The sequence below is a fragment of the Triticum urartu genome, chromosome 2A, assembly GCF_056163025.1.
Source record: "Triticum urartu cultivar PI428250 chromosome 2A, HENAU_Tu73, whole genome shotgun sequence".
Lineage (NCBI taxonomy): Eukaryota > Viridiplantae > Streptophyta > Magnoliopsida > Poales > Poaceae > Triticum > Triticum urartu.
The window spans coordinates 491207982-491229010 of NC_141874.1; positions in this window are offsets into that span (position 1 = coordinate 491207982).

Genomic DNA, 21029 nt, shown 5'->3' on the forward strand with positions numbered 1-21029 from the left:
ATACTTTCCTTGAGAGTTTTTTCATTTAGTCCCAAATGCCTAGTTTAGTCCTTAAAAAGTCTCTCCCGTTTGATAAAAAAATCTTTAAGAGGGATTTTTTTAGTCCCTATAAAAAAAGTCCCTGAAAACAAATACCCCTTAATGGCACTATGCACCTTGGTCCAACAAAGTGTCTTGCGGAATTACTAGATAGCAAATTTTCACGACATGCAAAAAAAGGAAAGGAAAAGGTTCCAGCAGTCAGGTGCAAGCAGACATAAGAGCATGCCCGCGGCGTGCCGCCTAGCGATTGTTTGATACGATTTGCATGTTGATCCGATATTGTTTTATGGGGTAGTAGTACACTTGGAGTTCTTCTTAAAATATGCTCGTAAATCTCCTACCGGAGCAGTTTTATATTGGTTGAAATCTGCACGACCTCGGTCATCACAATCTGCTGGATTTTCTTTTAGTCCGATGTAACTTCTCCAAGCTGGCGTTTGATCTAACCGCCTTCATAATTTTTTAAGCTCGTACCCAGTTCAAAATGGATGCTCTCTACTATACCTGGCTATGGGCCGGGCCGGGCCAGGCCTAAAAAAGCCCACCCCAGAAAACTAAGGCCCAGGCCCTTTCAAGCCCTACCAACGGGCCTACTTTTCAAGCCCAAGCACGGCCCATCTGGTAAAAAGTCCTGAAAAGCCCTTAGGGCTTAGGGCCGTGGGCCGGGCCGGAGCTAAAAGAGCCCACGCCAGAAAACTAAAGCCCAGGCCCTCCCAAGCACTACCAACGGGCCTACTTTTTAAGCCCAAGCCCGGCCATATGGTAAAAAGCCCTGAAAAGCCCTTAGAGCTTAGGGCCATGGGCCGGGCCTCTTCCTTAAAATGCCAAGCCCAAACCCGTCCAGGCCCTGCTGGTGGGCTCAAAACTCAGGCCCAAGCCCGACCCATGGGCTAGCCCATCGGGCCTAGGGCCGGGCCTGGGTGGGCCGACAGGGCCGGGCCGGAGATGGCGAGGACTACTCTCTAGTGAACAGTATCACTGGAATCGCTGGTTTTGCCTAATGCCGAGTTGTTTGCCAAGTGTATTTCATCGGTGACTCAGCAAACACGACCTTTGTGAGAGTGTCAAAAATACACTCAGCGGAAAGCCAACACTAGGTAAAGTTTTCTTCTTCTTTCTTTTATCCTCTTTGTTTATTTTATTTTCTTTCTTCTATTTTTTATAATTCTACTAAAATAGACTTTACTTGTTTTTAATTATAAAAAAGAAAGGAAAGTCTAAACACATGAAAATCGGCATAGTGTCATAATTAATCATTTGACATTACAAAAATCTACACACAAATACACAATCAGATGTTCCATATCAACTTTTGACATTTTTGGGGTTCATTTGCTATTTTAAGCCACTAATGAATTCCTAGTCATTTAGTGAATATAATTCAAATTTAAATGCGTGAAAAAAGTTGGCAAAATGGATTGAAACTTTCAATTTGTGCTCTTCAATCTTTATTTAGGACTTATACAATAGAAGAAAAGGAATTCCAAATATCTGGGTGCCAAGACTTGACCCCGGACATGGATCTCATAGTTTTTTTATTCTAAAGAATGAAAACGGAATCCGAAAAACATTAAACCTCGCATGGTGTCATGATAAAAATTTGAGAATATTTAGCAAAATCTGTGACGTATGTTGGAAATATACCCTAAAGGCAATAACAAAAGTTGTTATTATTCTATTTCCATGTTCATACTTAAGTTTATACTTTTTATGTTAGAATTTGTGTTAGTTCTTGAATGTGAGATTTGGAATAAAACCTAGTTGTATGTGTAGAAAGATAAACACCAAATAGGTCTGTATTCAGGACTCTAAACTAGCTCATGTATTGTTGATGGTTTTGTTTTATTAACCATGGGCATTGTTAATGTAACAAAGATGAAGACCGTAGGAAATATGTCCTAGAGTTAATAATAAAATATTATTTTATTTTCATGTTCGTATTTAAAAGTTTATATTATGTGTTATAATTATAATGGTTTTTAGATATGAGATTCAGAGGAAAACCCAGTTGCATATGTGAAAACATAAACACCAAACAGATCCCTAGTCTCACCTCTAAGACTAGCTCGTATATTGCATATGATTAATTTTTCCTGATCACAGGGCATTGTCAAGAGTAATAAGGATGAGAGCAATAATGAGAACACATTGTTGGGAGAAAAATGGTGTTGGATAGACCCAATTTATGATATACTGTGAGATCCTATCGTCACTATGTTGTGAGTATTATCATATTATGTGAAACGTTTACTCATGTTCTTAGACCATGAGAACAACGTACCTTCATACCGAACGACCGCTTTGGGATTGCCGAACGTTACTCGTAATTGGGCGATCATAAATGCAGCTTACAACCACACCGAAAAAGTGTGTCAAGGTGCTAGATGGTTCAAGACTAGGATTTGCTCGTGCGACGATGAAGAGATACTCAATTTGGTATAGTGATCAAGGTGTTGCTTCATAAGTCTCACCTGGGTTTTGTAATGTATTGCGAATGAAATGAAATTGTATGCGGATAAAATGTTTGCTCAATAAAGATCTTTATGAATATGCGGGAATTATCATGGTTGTCTAGATCTCGTTGTTAATTATTGATCGAAAAGAGTTCTGAGTCATCTCCACATATTACCAAACTTGTAGGGTCACACGTTAAACGACTAGTAGTTTGCAGGAGAGCTATGAGATAAGAGAGAATAAGATATTAGGAACCGGGATTGTTCCGGATGATCCTAGAAATGTTTCGGGAGGTCTCGATGATGCTTGGAAAAGCCCTGGGTGGCTCTAGAAGCTTTTGGAAGGTTACAGAAAGTTCTAGAGTGCTCTAGAGGATCATGGTGTGCGGTTTACCCCTCGACTGGGCCAAGAGGCGAAGACCACATGGCACAAGTCTGATAGATAGGACACATTCGACCTCGTTGTCCGCCGTCCGCCCAAGGCGCAAGAAGGTCACATATTAGAAGATGCTCATGCCGGAGCACCATGCTGAGCTTGCCGTCAAAAAGTGTGTCTACCACACACGACCCTTATTACGACCGACCAAACCAACGCTCGGAGAAGCCAAGCTTAGAGGTTTGCCCCGCCGCCGAGTTCGAGGTGGTCGACGCCGCAACCGACAGGGGCGACGACATCTGCCTCCTCTTGATGGAGGAGGCGAGGAGCAATTTCTCCTGGCACAAGCTGTAACGCCCCGAGACCGTTGCGCCAGGTGTCTTCCAGTTATTCGCTGTTGTTGCCTTGTCATTTGTTTGCGTGTCATGCATTTCATATCATGTCATCATGTGCATCGCATTTGCATACGTGTTCGTCTCATGCATCCGAGCATTTTCCCCGTTGTCCGTTTTGCAATCCGGCGCTCCTACGTCCTCCGGTGCCCCTCTTTTGTCTCTTTTCGTGTGCGGGTGTTAAACTTTCTCGAAATGAGCCGAGATTTGCCAAGCGGCCTTGGTATACTACCGTAGACCGTCTGTCAAGTTTCGTGCCATTTGGAGTCCGTTTGATACTTCAACGGTTAACCGAGAAACTGTAAAGGCCTTGTGTGTGTTGCAGCCCAACACCCCTCCAAAGTGGCCCAAAACCCATCCAAACCCCCTCCATCCTCTCGGTCGTTCGATCATGATCGCGTGGCCGAAAATCGCACCTCATTTGGACTCTCCTAACTCCCTCTACCTATATATATGGGTCTCCCTCCGAAAATTCACGGATGAACCCTAACCTAGCCTCTCCTCGCGTCGCCGGACATTTCTTCCTCCGCCGCCGGACATGTCCGCGTGCCGCCGGACAAAGTCTCCGCCGCCGACCACGCCCAATCCCCGCCTGCCACGTGTCGCGCCGCCGTCTCCCGAGCGCCTCCCCGCGCCGCGGCCCGCCTGGCCCAGGGCAGGCCCGCGCCGCGCCGCGCCGGGCCCGAGCCGTGCCGCCGTCGCGCGCCCGGCCCGATCCGCCGCGCCGCCGTCTTCCCGCTCCTCCCGAGCGCCCCGTGCTACTCGCTCCCGAGCTCCAGGGGAGGAGCTCCTCGCCGGAGCTCCGCCGGAGACCTCCAGCAGGCCGGTCCCGTCCCTCTCCCTTCCCTTTCTCTCCTCTGCTCTCGCTCTCCCTCACGAGCTCTCTTATCTCCATGAACCTCGCAGGAACACCATGGTCGCCCGATCTACGCGCTTGCGCCGCCCCAAGCCGCCCCTTCGCCGAGAATGGGTTGCCCCGCGCCCGATCTACCCATTCACGGCCTTCCCGACGCTCGCCGGAGTTCCACGCCTCCATGCCATTCCCGTTGACTTCCCCCGGCGCCATTCTGTAGCAGAGAACGAGCTACCCCCGACGTGGATCCCGTTTTGCATTGGTAGTTTTCCACTATGTTCCAGAATTTTCATCTTATGTGCACTGGTTTGACCTAGCGTAACTCCGCATCCATAGCTTCGTTTTGCGCGTGCCATATATCAAAATGTTCATCATGAGATCCTCTTCATTTTGTTCCATTGTGCCATGCTTGTTTGAGTCCATCTTGATGCCCAAATTGCTGTTGCAAGAGTGCTACAAAATGTTAGTTCCTGATTCTTACCAGATTATGAGCATTTGTCATTTTTTCCATGATTATTGTGTGCTGCATTTGGTCTTGAGCTCTACATGTGTTTTGGGCTATGACATGCCATCTTTACAGGGGTGTATGCCATGTATTTTTGTGATCAATGTGGTGATTAGCACAAGCATGCAAAGTAGCTCTCGTGATGTTGCTGATTTCAGGGACTTAGAATTTCTTTAAGTCATTTCCGTGATGTTATTTTTATGCCATGTATTCATGTTGCTACAGAGTGATCCATGCCTCTTTTGAGTATGTTCAGTAAGGCTGATTTGGGCATATGATTGTGCTCTATCCATCCATGCTCCTGTTTGCATTTATGGAGTACCCTAGCATGACTCAATCTTACTCTACTTTTGCTATAAAATGTTCCTGGCAGATTGTTTACGTGTTAATCATTTTTGCCAAGGTTGTTGTAGTTGATCCATGCATGCTATGAGATTGTTCTTGACATGGTTAGCTTCTTGAACATGTCTTCTTGCTGGTAGTATGCTTAGTTTGTCATGCTATGCCATGTGTTGAGTGCATCGAGCTCGCAAACATGCCTTCATAATTCTGATTATGCCATGCTCTGTTTTCTGCCAAGTCTGAATCTGTTAATGTAACTTGCTATGTTTACATGGGTGCCATCATATCTTCTGATCCTTTTTGGCTTATGGTCAGTAAAGGACTTTTGTTATATGCTTTGAGTAGATTCATTCCATGCATTGTATTGCTATGATCTGATCATGTAGCATGTTGTTATCTTGCTCTAAACATTGCTTCCGGATGTTAATTCCTGACATGTTAGTATTTTCACTAAGTCTGTGATGCTGTTATCTTTTGCACTTTTGCCATGCTTGTTTGAACCTGCTCTTGTGTGATTTAGCCGTAGCTCAGTGTTCATCTTTTGTCAAGCATCTTGAGTAGATCACTGCCATGTGATTTGTTGCTATGTTAGAGTGCAGTAGCTTAGTTTCTTGTTGCATTCTAGATGGCATCGTGCTGTTAATTGTAGAATTGTGCCATTATTGTTTTACTTGTCATTTGCAGACCGTGCATCCAATTCCGGTGATCTTTATATCGATTTCGACCGAAATCAACTCATCTTTCCAGCGGCGCACTTGGTTTGCCAAGTTGATGCCTTGTTCAATCTTTTCCTTCCGGAGCATGCATATGCATTGCATATCACATCCCGCATATCATGCCATGTTTTGCATCATGTTGCTTGCGCATTGCACCGTAGTTGATTGTTGTTTCTTTTGCTTGTGTTCTTGCCTTGGGTAGAGCCGGAAGATGAGTACGTGATCGAGGAACCCGTTGAGTACGCTTACGAGGATCAAGCTTACGTCAACTCGGAGAACTTTGCAGGCAAGATGACCATACCCTCGAAACCACTTCTATCTTTGCTTGCTAGTTGCTCGCTCTTTTGCTATGCTGCGATACCTACTACTTGCTATATCGTGCCTCCCATATTGCCATGTCAAACCTCTAACCCACCTTATCCTAGCAAACCGTTGTTTGGCTATGTTACCGCTTTGCTCAGCCCCTCTTATAGCGTTGTTAGTTGCAGGTGAAGATGGAGTTTGTTCCATGTTTGAACATGGATATTTGTTGGGATATCACAATATCTCTTATTTTAATTAATGCATCTATATACTTGGTAAAGGGTGGAAGGCTCGGCCTTATGCCTGGTGTTTTGTTCCACTCTTATCGCCCTAGTTTCCGTCATACCGGTGTTATGTTCCTTAATTTTGCGTTCCTTACACGGTTGGGTTATAATGGGAACCCCTTGACAGTTCTCCTTGAATAAAACTCCTCCAGCAAGGCCCAACCTTGGTTTTACATTTGCCTAACAACCTATTACCCTTCCCTTGGGTCGGCCAACCCAAGGGTCATCTTTATTTTAACCCCCCCGTGCTAGTGCTTCTCTAAGTGCTGGTCCGAACTAGAGCCCCTTGCAGCGCCATCTCGGGGAAACTTGAAGGTTGGTTTTAGTTGTATGGATTGCTCATCTGGTGTGCCCTGAGAACGAGATATGTGCAACTCCTATCGGGATTTGTCGGCACATTCGGGCGGTCTTGCTGGTCTTGTTTTACCATTGTCGAAATGTCTTGTAACCGGGATTCTGAGTCTGATCGAGTCTTCCTGGGAGAAGGAATATCCTTCGCTGACCGTGAGAGCTTGTGATGGGCTAAGTTGGGACACCCGTGCAGGGTATTGAAATTTCGAAAGCCGTGCCCGCGGTTATGGGCAGATGGGAATTTGTTAATGTCCGGTTGTAGAGAACTTGAAACTTAACTTAATTAAAATGCATCAACCGCGTGTGTAGCCGTGATGGTCTCTTCTCGGCGGAGTCCGGGAAGTGAACACGGTTCTTGTGTTATGCTTGAACGTAAATAGTTTCAGGATCACTTCTAGTTCACGACTGTGCTTTGCTTCTCTTCTCGCTCTCTTTTGCGTAAGTTAGTCACCATATATGCTAGTGCTTGCTGCAGCTCCATCTCACTACCTTCTCCTACCCATGAGCTTAAATAGTCTTGATCGCCAGGGTGTGAGATTGCTGAGTCCCCGTGACTCACAGATTACTTTCAAAACCAGTTGCAGATGCCGTTGATACCAGTGCAGATGACGCAGTTGAGCTCAAGTGGGAGCTCGATGAAGATCGTGTTCGTTGCGTTGTTTCGTTTTCCAGTTGATCAGTAGTGGAGCCCAGTCGGGGCGATCGGGGATCTATTGCATTAGGGGTGGTCTTCTTTTATTTTGGTTCCGTAGTCGGACCTTGATTGTATTCTGGATGATGTAATGCTATATTTATGTATTATGTGAAGTGGCGATTGTAAGCCAACTCTTTATTCCTTTTTATTCAGTACATGGGATGTGTAAAGATTACCTCTCTTGTGACATGCCTACTATGCGGTTATGCCTCTAAGTGGGTGTTACACAAGCCGAGGAGGCAGAGCACCTCGCGGCAAAGGTGTAGCTTTAGGCTGAGCTCGCGATCGCTGCAGCCCCATCGATCTTGTAGGTGACCCCGCCGTCGTCGCCAAGAATGATGCTACCCTCAAGTCCGAGCGGGAGGTTGCGCGAACCGTCGCAAGATAAGCCTGTGCGACGTCAAGCAGGAGCAACTCTTCACGGAGGAGCCCGACGAGGAGATGTCCTTGATTTGTCCTGCCGCGAACGACCATGAGGCCGGTGGCTCCGGCGAGGGGGTTGTCTAGCTCTCCTTTAACGAGGACTAGGGGTAATTTTAAGTTCGTTGTATGCATTTTTTTCATATGTCCTAGTATGTAGTACTCTTTCTGTTCAAAAATACTTGTCATCGAAATGGATAGAAAGAGATGTGAGAGTACGTCAGATGTTACACTGTTGTCCAATGTTTATCTATAGCATGTACTATGTATGTGATATGGGGCCAAAACAATACCCACTCGGTAAACAAATAAAGACGTTTTAGATCATTATAAAGCAGTGGCGGAGCTACGTTGGGGCAAAACCCAGCCATGGCCCGCCCAGCATAGCACCAAATAGTAAAGATTAAGAGGCTCTTAATAGAAAAATTATTAAGGTTAGCTTTAATCTGGTCTGTTTGGCCCGCCCAAGGATTTTAGCGTAGCTCTGCCACTGTTATAAAGGCTGGTGGCGCTCGATCCGAACAATACCCGTTTCAACCAGCACCATGACACGTCAGCTAAAAAACATGACACGTGGGTTATTAGCGGTGAAACAGAGCCTGGACACACGCACGTCGACACGAAGGCATAGAAGGGAAACGATGCACCACAGCAGGCGTTGGACGGATGCCCGACAAGACGCACGCACCCTCCTGTGATCCTGTCCCCGTCGGCTCGGCACCCACCTCACCCGCCACGGCGTGGCCATAGCCACACACATGCGGATGGAGCGGTATCCGAAGCCCGGTGCTCGCCGTTCGGTGGCATGACACGGTCCCACAAGACAAGAGATGGTCACGAAGTGCACATGTCTTCGGTTCGGGTTCGCGGTCACTCGCAGGCACATTCGTGGCCGGGGTGGTCCGGTCTGCACAGCAGCTGTGCCCGTCATGGCGCGATCGATCTCTATCTATCCCGCCCGCTGTGTACTCGTTTTGGACGCTTCTGCGTCGGTCCGCTGCTTGCTGCTACCCCAGGAACATGTGCCGCGGCTTCTCCTGGCCATCTTGATCGTCGGATGATTGGAGCAGCGGCCCCGATTCTTTCCGAGTGCTCTCACGGGACTGTTACACGGCAGCGGTAGCGAGTTCACATAGTGTTTTTCTTTTTCTTGGCGGAGTTCAGATGCTGTATTATTGTGTGGCATTGCCGTAGCCTCTCGATCAGACCATCAGTTTTTCTCCGTAGCCACATATACTCCTTCCGTCCGGGCATACTTGTCAAAGAAATGAATACAAATAAATATATCTAAAACTGACATATATATATAGAGAGAGATACATCCATTCTTTTCAAAAATATTTTTGTACGAAGAGAGTATAAGATCTTTTAAATCACTAAAAATAGTGATTTAAAAGAACTTATATTAGATTACAAAAGGAGTACACGACTTTATCTTTTCCTCCTATGGTTTATGGGGCCTAAAAAAGTCCGAAATCCATGAGTTTTTAGAAGGAGATGGAAAACAAAAAACCTCCTTTGAATACATATCCCGTGAAGAGCGCTTTGGTTACTGTTCACAACATATCTTTTATAACAACTGAGAATATCCCGCGCATTGATGCGGGAATCAATTGCAATATATTTCAGTGATTTGATTGTATGAAGCTTTCATCGTTGAATTAATAACATATGAATTAAAGCCAAATATATATTATATATTATACTTGATTATTGTGTAGTCAGAAAATATTTTGAATATATGTGGCATAATGTAATGAAAAACTTTTTTCCAGGCACGTTGAGTGGACCTTTGATGAGGTGACATGTGTGGTGAGGTAAAAGATGTGCATGAGATCAACTCATAATGGAAAACTTATTCTCATGCATGTGAGTGGTGAGCCTTTGATGATGTGACATTGTGCATGTTGAGATAAATAGGATATTGGGATCAAACTTCTTATGTAGCTTTGCTTTACCCTTAAAAAAATGTATATAGTGTGAAAACACATACTGCGTCAATATGTAAATCCTTTTTAATTTTCTGAAAGGTTGTCTTCAGATAGTGACTGCCGGTTTTTTAGGGCTGCACATATCATCCGTCACCACAGCAGGAGTAGCCTCTCTGTCTATCTAGCTAACGCAATTTTCCTTCTGCTACCGTAGGACTAGCAGTTAATCAGCAGACTAAGCTCACACTCTTGTCAACAAAAACACATCACGCCTAGTACACTACCTAGATGGCTAGATACTAATGGAAAAGTCGATCTTTCTCTCATCTATCCGTAGGTACGAACCCCACGCCATTAATCTAACCGACCTGCCAACAATCGCACCGTTCTCGTTCGTCAAACTCCGCCTTTTACGCGGTCCTTTCACGGTTTCAACACAAGGTGGTTACGACTACGGATTGGACTGGTGACCGAACCCGCAGGAAAAGCGGCAGCCGTGCGACAAGGGCTGATCGCCGAACCGGCCGAGGTGCGGTCGTGCAACCAGAGAAAATGGTGTGCACATCGCGTTAATGGAGGATGCACGGTGCACGCTGACGAACATGCATGCGTTACGGGCGCGAGTTGGCTGTAGCCGTGACTGCAATAAACTGCGTTCGCAGCTGAGGTGGCCTGGGTGCCTTAATTCTTGTGTCCTTGGAAAAGTGCCCTCTGCGTGCGTAACTGCAGCGAGGGACTGCACGTGTCCCGGGCCGGCAGATCGCGCAGCCGGCAGCAGTTCGGATTAACGCGAGGCACTGTGGTGATCGATTGTGGCCTTTGTGGGGGCGCTGTGCTTGTGCAGTGCAGAATTATGGGAACGGGGTATGTGGGGGCGAGCTGGATCGATCTAATCTTGGTATAGTATCCGAGAATCCAAGAACAGAATGAAATAATACGGTTGCCCTGCCTGTCCACTCTCATGATGCACACGCTTTTTTTAGCATTTTCGAGCTAGGGTAAGAGAACTACTCCCTCTGTTCCTAAATATTTGTCTTTCTAGAGATTTTAAATGGTCACCACATACGGATGTATCTAAACATATTTTAGAGTGTAGATTCACTCATTTTGCTCCGTATGTAGGCACCATTTAAAACATTTAGAAAGACAAATATTTAGGAACGGAGGGAGTACAGGCTAGTCATGAGCCTCAACATTACATTAGACGCTCTCTCATGAATAAATTCAACTTGAACAAAACGTCCTCGACATCGCTTAATCTCCTGTGAGATAGAACTACAGTGGCAACGGCTTCCATGATTAATATCTCTGATCTCAGCGGCAACACATAATGAGCGCGGAGCCTTCTGGTATTATGACATATAGATCCACTAGCAATGCCAAAAGCTTCACAACATGTCATTGATTTCAATGTTGCGTGATGACACGTCAAAAAAAAATTGCATGATCAAAACGTCCTTATGCATCTCCATCTTTGAGGTTCGTGATTCTCGTACTTTGTCTTTTTGGGCACACTCCATCACGCCCAGAGCAACTACGTTTTCTTGAGCCTTCTTCCAGGCATACTTGTTTGTCAATCATAGAAGAAGAAAGAACTTCATTTACCGTCTCGAGGACAACAACGGTTGGGTTATCGACAACGATCACAAAAATGCCATCATCCAAGACCACTTCGCCGAGGTCACCAAACGTGGGCTGCCACGTCACATGGACATCAATTGTGGCAACATTTTTCAGTGCCTGCTTGTGACCTTTTAGACCTTGGGCGGCTTTTACGGAGGAGAGGTGAAGAAGGCAATTTCCGGTCTTCCTTGTGGCAAAGCGCCGGGCCTCGATGGCTTCTCTGGAGCCTTCTTCAAGGATGTTCGGAGATTATCAAGGAGGACATTATTCTTACGACGAACTACTTCTCGAACTTGCACACCTTCAACCTTCGGTGGAGGCGGGGTGGTGGCGGAGTCCAAGCTGAAGCCGCCGCCGACTGCTGGCATGATGACGTGCGGATGAGCGCGTCAGCACCGGCACTTGGGCCGCCAACACAAAGCCGATGCGGGGTAGCAAGACCCGAGCGGCCAATGCAGCAACGCCTCCCGAGCGGCCAATGCAACACCGTAGGGAGGCGACCATACACATGTGGCGGAGGCGGGAGGTGATGGAGGAGTCCGATTCGGAGCAAGGCGGCGATGGCCGGCGCAGAGCGACGAGCGAGCAGGCGCACAGACTACGGTCGTGACAGGCCGCCGCATCGTGCAAGGCCGGCTGGTCGGAGAAGAGGCCGGGTGGTCACGTCAGTGTCGAAGTAGAGGCGCACAGGGGTCGGCGGTTGTGGCGGGCGATGCAAACCGATCTTAGATTGTAAAACCAATAAGAAAAAGATGACCAATGCGACCGGCGAGAGAGAGAAAATGTTGGGGAACACAGTAATTTCAAAAAAAAAATCCTACACACACACGCAAGATCATGGTGATGCATATCAACGAGAGGGAAGAGTGTTGTCTGCGTACCCTCGTAGACCGTAAGCGGAAGCGTTATGACAACGCGGTTGATGTAGTCGTACGTCTTCACGACCGACCGATCCTAGCACCGAAGGTACGACACCTCCGCGATCTGCACACGTTCGGCTCGATGATGTCCCACGAACTCATGATCCAGTAGAGTGTCGAGGCAGAGCTTCGTCAGGACGACGGCGTGATGACAGTGATGATGATGCTACCGGAACAGGGCTTCGCCTAAGCACCGCTACAATGTGACCGGGGTGGATTATGGTGGAGGGGGGCACCGCACACGGCTAAAAGATCAATGATCAACTTGTGTGTCTATGGGCCCCCTCCCCCGTATATAAAGGAGTGGAGGAGGGGGAGGGTGAAAGGATCGAGAAGAGGTGTCTAAGGGGGTGAATAGACTCTTAATAAGAAAAGTTGCATTTTTTAATTTCTTTAAGTTGAACTGGAGTTTTAGCATAAGTTTAAACATTCACAATACATATCAAGCAAGCATGACAAGAGTATATGAGCAGCGGAAAGTAAATCATGCAAGTTGCAAAAATGTAGGGGGGTGGGATTTGAGTGTGCAAACGCAATAGGAGACACGGAGATTTTTGGCGTGGTTCCGATAGGTGGTGCTATCATACATCCACATTGATGGAGACTTCAACCCACGAAGGGTAACAGTTGCGCGAGTCCACGGGCTCCCACGAAGGGTCCACGAAGAAGCAACCTTGTCTATCCCACCATGGCCATCGCCCACGAAGGACTTGCCTCACTATGGTAGATGTTTACGAAGTAGGCGATCTCTTTGCCCGTACAAACTCCTTGGTTCAACTCCACAATCTTGACGGAGGCTCCCAAGTGACACCTAACTAATCTAGGAGACACCACTCTCCAAAAGGTAATAGATGATGTGTTGATAATGAACTCCTTGCTCCTGTGCTTCAAATGATAGTCTCCTCAACACTCAGCTCTCTCTTATAGGATTGGATTTGGTGGAAAGAGGGTTTGAGTGGAAAGCAACTTTGGGAAGGCTAGAGATCAAGATTTATGTGGTTGGAATGGAATATCTTGACCTCAACACAAGTGTAGGTGGTTCTCTCTCAGAAAATGTATGTTGGAAGTGTAGGCATGTTCTGATGGCTCTCCTCATGAATGAAGAGTGGGTGGAGGGGTATATATAGCCTCCACACAAAATCTAACCGTTACACATAATTCACCAAACTCGGTGGGACCAAATCAGACAACTCGGTCGGACCGATTTAGTTCATAATGTGACCGATTTAGCTCATCAAGAGTTGGGAGCACCACTTGTAATTGAATTTCATCTACCTACATGGGTTAGTCTTGCAAGGAAGAGCACTTGTGTATCCAACATGACAATCATGAAATTTGATACCAATGAAATTTGATATATGGAATTTTTCAAAGGATATGCTGAGGGGTTTCATGCTTCCTTGTCTTCAACCACCATTGTGTAGAGACTTGGAGATGTAGAGATTACTCAATATGTGAGTGAGTTGTAATCTCATGGATTTAGATTTATCCAAGTACCTACAAGGGTTAGATAGCATGCAAGGGTGCAAATATATCCAAGACATATGATCACATCATCATAAGAAAAGTATCAAGGATTAGTCATCGGCTCATGCCTTGCATGTCCAAATGGAGTTCCTACTCCAAGTTTGAAGCATCAATGATGTTCAATTCACCTTTCAAACGGCAGAAAACTTTCCCATCAAGCGGTTTGCTGAATATATCCGCCAATTTCTTATCGGTACGAACATGCTTAAGATCAATGTCCCCTTTAGCAACATGATCTCGAATTAAATGATGACGAACTTCAATATGCTTAGTTCGAGAATGTTGCACGGGATTGTGAGCAATCTTAATAGCACTCTCATTGTCACAAAGCAATGGAACATGTTTCACGTTGATCCCATAATCTTTAAGAGTTTGGGTCATCCAAAGTAATTGAGCACAACATGAACCAGCGGCAATGTATTCCGCTTCAGCGGTGGATAAGGATACTGAGTTTTGTTTCTTGGAGGACCAAGAAACAAGTGATCTACCAAGAAATTGAAAAGTACCCGAAGTGGACTTTCTATCAACCTTGTCTCCGGCATAGTCCGAGTCGGAATAGCTAACAAGATCAAAAGAGGACCTCTTAGGATACCAAATGCCAAAATTTGGTGTATGTATTAAGTATCTCACTATCCTTTTCACAACCTTAAGATGACATTCTTTGGGGGCCGCTTGATATTGTGCACACATGCACACACTTAGCATAATATCGGGACGGGAGGCACATAGATATAATAACGAACCAATCATAGAGCGATAAACCTTTTGGTCAACCGGGTTGCCATCCTTGGTCAAATCCAGATGTCCACTAGTTGGCATGGGAGTTTTCATACCTTTGCTTTCTTGCATGTTGAACTTCTTGAATAAGTACTTGGTGTACTTTGTTTGAGAAACAAAGGTGCCTTCCTTAGTTTGCTTGATTTGCAAACCAAGAAAGAACTTGAGTTCACTCATCATAGACATCTCAAACTTCTTCGACATTAGCTTCCCAAACTTTTCACTAAAATGAGGGTTAGTCGAACCAAAAATGATATCATCAACATAAATTTGGCATACAAATAATTCACCATTAACCCTTTAGTGAAAATAGTAGAATCTATCTTTCCAATCTCAAAGCCTTTCTCAATAAGGAACTTGGTCAAGCACTTATACCATGCTCTAGGAGCTTGTTTCAGACCATAAAGAGCTTTGTGAAGTTTGTAAACGTGATCGGGTTTCTTAGGATTGACAAAGCCGGGTGGTTGTTTAACATAAACTTCTTCCTCAATTTCACCATTTAGAAAAGCACTTTTAATGTCCATTTGATATAAAGTGATATCATGGTGATTAGCATAAGCAAGTAAGATGCGGATGGACTCAAGTCTAGCAACGGGGGCATATTGTAACACCCACGATGCGGCTATATCTCCCACGTGTCGAGGCACGACTTAGAGGCATAAACGCATTGTGGTTTTGTTGCAAGAGGGGTAATCTTCACACAATCCCATGTACTGAATAAGAAAGGGATAAAGAGTTGGCTTACAATCGCCACTTCACACAAATAACAAGTTAAACATACATCATCCAGAGTACAATCAAGGTCCGACTATGGAACCAAAATAAAAGAAGACAACCCCAAATGCTAGATCCCCGATCGTCCTGACTGGACCCCACTACTGATCATCAGGAAACTAAACATAGTAACGACCCAGATCTTCATCGAGCTCCCACTTGAGCTCGGTTGCGTCACCTACACTGGTATCATCGGCACTTGCAACTGGTTGGAAGTATCCGCGAGTCACGAGGACTCAACAATCTCACACCCGCGAGATCAAGACTATTTAAGCTTATGGGTAGGATAAGGTAATGAGGTGGAGCTGCAGCAAGCACTAAGCATATATGGTGGCTAACATATGCAAATAAGAGCGAGAAGAGAAGCAACGCAATGATCGTGAAGCAAGAAGTGATCAAGAAGTGGTCCTGAAACTACTTACGTTCAATCATAACACAAGGCCGTGTTCACTTCTCGGACTCCGCTGAAAAGAGACCATCATGGCTACACACGCGGATGATGCATTTTAATTAAGTCAAGCGTCAAGTTATCTACAACCAGACATTAACAAATTCCCATCTGCCACATGCTACCTCTTAAGCATGCCACTACAAACAAAAATACACTTCCGTGATGATACGTGTTTGTCACAGTAGGTCGCATTTTTTGTCATGCATGTACATCCATGACAAATTTATGACACAATCAAGATAGTCATACCTGTGCTGTAGTAGAAGTAGAAGTGTTCCATGACATTACCAAAATTATCATCATGGAAGTGCCACTTCCATGATGATAAATCGCGCGTCACAGAAGTGCTTTCGTCAAGGGTGACCGACACGTGGCATCCACCGTAACGGAACGCCGTTAAGCTATCGGGTCGGGTTTTGGATCTGATAATCCGTTAACAGCCCCGACCAATGGGGATTTTCCACGTGTAAAATCATCATTGGCTGGAGGAGACACGTGCCAGGTCCGCGTTGGCACAGGTGTCACTCATCCAATGGGCGAGACGCGCCTATGATACGTTGACACGTGGACCGGCCCATCAAGTTTAAATGGGCCGGCCCAACTGAAGGCCCACAAGATTTTGTGGACCATAATGGGACGGCCCAGCTAAAGGCCCACGAGATTTTGCGGACCATAATGGGCCGGCCCAGCTAAAGGCCCACAAGATTTTGCGGGCCATAATGGGCCAGCCCAGGTAAAGGCCCACAACATTTTTGTGTGCCATAATGGGTCGGCCCAGGTAAAGGCCCACAAGATTCTTGCGGATCATAATGGGCCGGCCCAACTAAAGGCTCACGAGATTTTGCCGACATTAATGGGCCGGCCCAGCTGTAGGACCACAAGATTTTGAGGACCCTAGTAGGCCGGCCCATTAACTGGCTGCCATGTTTTGGGCCAAATGCCGGCCCATATTTGATCTGGTCCATTAATGGCCTGCCACGCTCTGGGCCTAATAGTGACCCATATGAGATCCGGCCCGTTAAAAGCCTACCACGTTCTGGGCCAAATTACGGCCCAGATCAGGTCCGACCCTTTAAGAGGCTTTGGGCTCAATTATGGCCCATATCAGATTCGGCCCGTCAACTGGACACTATGCTTTTGGGCCCACTTGCTAAAGGCCCACTTAGTAATTTGGCCTGATATTAGTTTTGGCCTGTTAAGGGCCCGTTTAACATTTCGGCCTTATATTAATTTCGGTTTGTTAAAAGCCCGCAATATAGTTGGGCCTAACTACGACCCGGTTTGCATCCGGCCTGCTCGCAGCCGATATCTGATTAGGCCAAACAAGGACCGAGACAATTTTGGCCTGTTAAAAGCATGTGATTTGATTCGCACAATCATGGGCCGGGGTTCATTTCGGGCTGCTGCCAGCCCGTGAGTTGTTCGGCATGTTTCAGGCCCAACCTACATCATGATTGCATGACGACCCGATTATGTATCGTAATTTTACGGTTTGGCCGGTTTACTGTGAAGACAAGATATATACACAGTAAAATAACTGCAGCATCGTGAATAAGAAAAAACCTAGACTATACAATAAAGAAATTACGACATATTACATCCACTGGGCATCAAAGTTCGCCACTATGATAATAAAGCACAAGCAGATAGCAGATTACATACACGGGGCATCAAAGATCACCACCAGTGCAAATAAACACGCCGACAAAATAATATACAAAACCGACAGCACTTCAATAGAGTTCAAGAAAGGTTAGCCCTGCTGGGGAGCTGCAGCGCAAGCAGCTGAGCAAGATGATGAGACTGCGCTTGTTCAACACTTATATCTTCCTCACTCTGAAAGATAAACAAGCAGACAGATGACAGGTTTTGCACATAAAAGTATCAGTGCTGACAATTCATCACACTGACGAATAAAGTGACACAGTTTAAAATTGCATTAACACAATATGATATTGTTCAGGTCAAGACATGGCAGGAAATGACATTGTGAAGGAGTTGGCAGCTTCACGACACCACTAGATTACAGATCAAGAACTCATAAGTATCAATGGTTAGTGTGATGTCAATTTATACCATTTCAGATTGGCAAATAAAGAAACGGTTTAAATAATAGTAGAATGATATGACATTGTTCATAGTTAAGACATTGCAGAATATGACATTGTGCTATAGTGGGTAGGTTCACCACACCACTGGATTACGGATGAAGAACAGAAGCATACATGCAGTGCAAAAGAAGATCACTTGCTCTGTATAGTTTAATTTACATGGTATGAAGAAGGAACTTGGTTGTACAACTGAAAACTTAAATTGAGAAAGGACAAACTTTTGTTTATGAACTACATAATAAACTTTAAACAAGCAATTTGATGCAAACACCAAAAATAAACAGTTGTTGCAGTCATGCCTAAACAAATATATACAACAAAGTTTGAAGGCTTGAGATGGACAAACTTACATTATTGGTGAAGACAGACTCTATAAAGGCCTTGTCCATGCTGATGGGGGGGGGCAATTCAAGAAGTTTACCACAGAATCTTCTTCAAAAGCATTGCCTTTATTCTACATTTTGTTAAGAGTAAATATAGATGTGATAATATACGAAAAAATGGAGAATATTTAAGATAAGATGAAGAGTGATGCTACATAACCAAGTAGCTATAAATGTAAGTGCAACGATACAGGCAAAAGGTACAGCCAAGAGCAATGCACAGCTAAACTTCTTCAGTACCAACCTTATGGTAAGAGTAAATATAGATCTGATGTGTAGAAAATGGAGGGCAAAGGAAAATAAGCTGCAGAGTGATGGTACATGAACAACTACCTGTCATTATAAGTACACTGATAAAGGACAGCATGTACTTACAAGAACAATGCAGAGCTAAAAAAACATTAGCATTGGATATATTCTACACTAATGTAACTATTCATATAGATCAGATAATTTGGAGCGAACAATTGATAAGCAAGCTATCATGCATACTGCTGTCACATAATGAACCATGTATGTATGCAAGTACAATGATACAGGACAACAGGTACTAACAAGAGCAAAGTAGCGGGCAACATATTTGCGATATCCTGTCGTTCTTGTCAAACCGGAATTTTTCTTCGAGCAGATTTCCTGCAAAAAAGATTCGTAAGGCACATGCGGAAAAGTAGAAGTTCAAATTGTCATGTGATTTCATAGACAGTACCTCATCCTGGGAACGAGACCAGTGCATAACAAGGTTTTTCCATTCAATGTCTTCTAAATTTAGCACAGGAGACTTCACCGGAAATTCGTTTATAGACTTGCCATCAAAGTGTGATTTCCTCAGGTAACACTGATACTGCTGCAATGCTTCCTTGAAAAGCACAAGCAAGCTTTGCTCGTCATGACTATCCAGATTGACCCTCGTCTAGTTACAACAATGTAATGTAAATTATTGATGTGTTCAATCAGCAGAAAACAGGAAAATAATAACCATGAATAATAGCACTTACACGTAAGTTGGACAGGAAGATGTGAAAATGGTGTTTGTCTTCACAATAATCTTCCCATGATGGGAATATATGCACGTAGTCCCTAACAACATTGAAAGCATTGTCTTTTAAACTAGGAATAAATGGAATGGGGTTCCAATCTTCAGGAATTGGCCGTCTCTGCAGTTGGGATAGGTCTTCGGCCGGTGGACTTGCTGTACTTTTTGCTGGAGGTGGATTTTTCTGTGGTACAGCAGGTGCTATGGCAAATGAAATCGGTATACCTTTTACTGGAGTGCAGGTCCTGTGTGGTGGGGCTAGTGGTGTGGCCAGTGAAGTATGGGTACAGTCTGCTGGAGTCGGTCCTACGTTTTGTGTCACTGGTTGTACAACCAATATAAGTGGGGTGCTTTCTGATTTCTCTGGCACCACCATGTTTTTCAAGGACTTTGCTGGTGCTCCTTTAGGTTCGGCAATCACCCTCTTCCTTTTTGATGTCTGATGCACAAGAACAACATTTGAGTGGAAAAACATTGACAACAAATGGAATATGTATTGATAATGGATGGTCATGGCATCTCGACATATATCATGAGTAAACTAAGCAGATGGCGGTGCAACAAAGTAGAAGAAATGCAAGACAACATATGCAAGATACCCGCAATCAATAAAACATTGCCAAATTAGAACAGGCACCTTGATGGGTGAACAGGACAGGCCATCTTCCTTTGACTCCTCGAGGTTAGAATAGTCATTAGGATCATATTCTGAACAAGAATCAATAGGTGGGGAGCGTATGAGTTTCATTGTATCCAGAATGGCACTCAATGCCTTGGTGCCAATTTTGTAAGTCATTGTAGTGTTTAGCTTCAAGAGTGGACTGCTGCTAGTGCGACACAAAGCAGTTACATAGATCATAGTGTAGATATAACGGGAAAACCTTAAGCATCAAAGTAAAATCAGCAAAGTGGAACTTGCTGGAATATATGTGCTAGTATTGCCGGTACGGCTAGAAAGACTTCGAATACCAGCTCTCTTCAAGTGAAGGTGCGGTACTGTTAATATTAGTGTAACTCTCAAAGGCGACACAGCTCCCCGCATTTCATTGCTATTCTTATAGGATTCAAGTGGGCAGGCCACTACAAATCCTATTCCTATATTTACAAGATCCTACGAATCAAAGAGGCTCAAAGTGTCCATCACAACCGACCGTATATACCTCTACACTGCAAATGTCCCTGCTCATCTTCAGTACAAGGAACATACTGTACTACTATCATATGTCGGATTTTGGGTTCCGGCAGACCCTTGAGGTTCGAACACTGGGGTGCGCGCGGAGATCTCCCCCCTACCGATCTACGTCCAATCTCCTCGCGTGATTTGAGCTGGAAACAACGAACAACACAAGGGACACAAGGTTTATACTGGTTCGGGCCACCGTTGTGGTGTAATACCCTACTCCAGTGTGTGGTGTGGTGGATTGCCTCAAGGGCTGATGAGGATCATTACAAAGGAAGAACAGCCTCACGAGAGGTGTTCTTGAGCTGGTGCGATGAACTGCTAGGGTGAGTTCAGTCACCTCTCTCTCTCTCTCTCTCTCTCTCTTTTTGCTAGGGTTCTACCAGATTTCTAGATGTCTTCTCCCTCGACCCCTCTCTCGATCCTCATTCGCTACTCTGTGGTGGCTAGCTCTATTTATAGAGGCCCTGGGCCTCTCCCCAAAATAACGAGTGGGGAGGGCGCCAACAATTGGCCATTTTGAAGGGGAACATGTAGTACAAGTTATCCTGACCAAAGGTGGTCTTCGGCTGCCAAAAGTATTGGTGA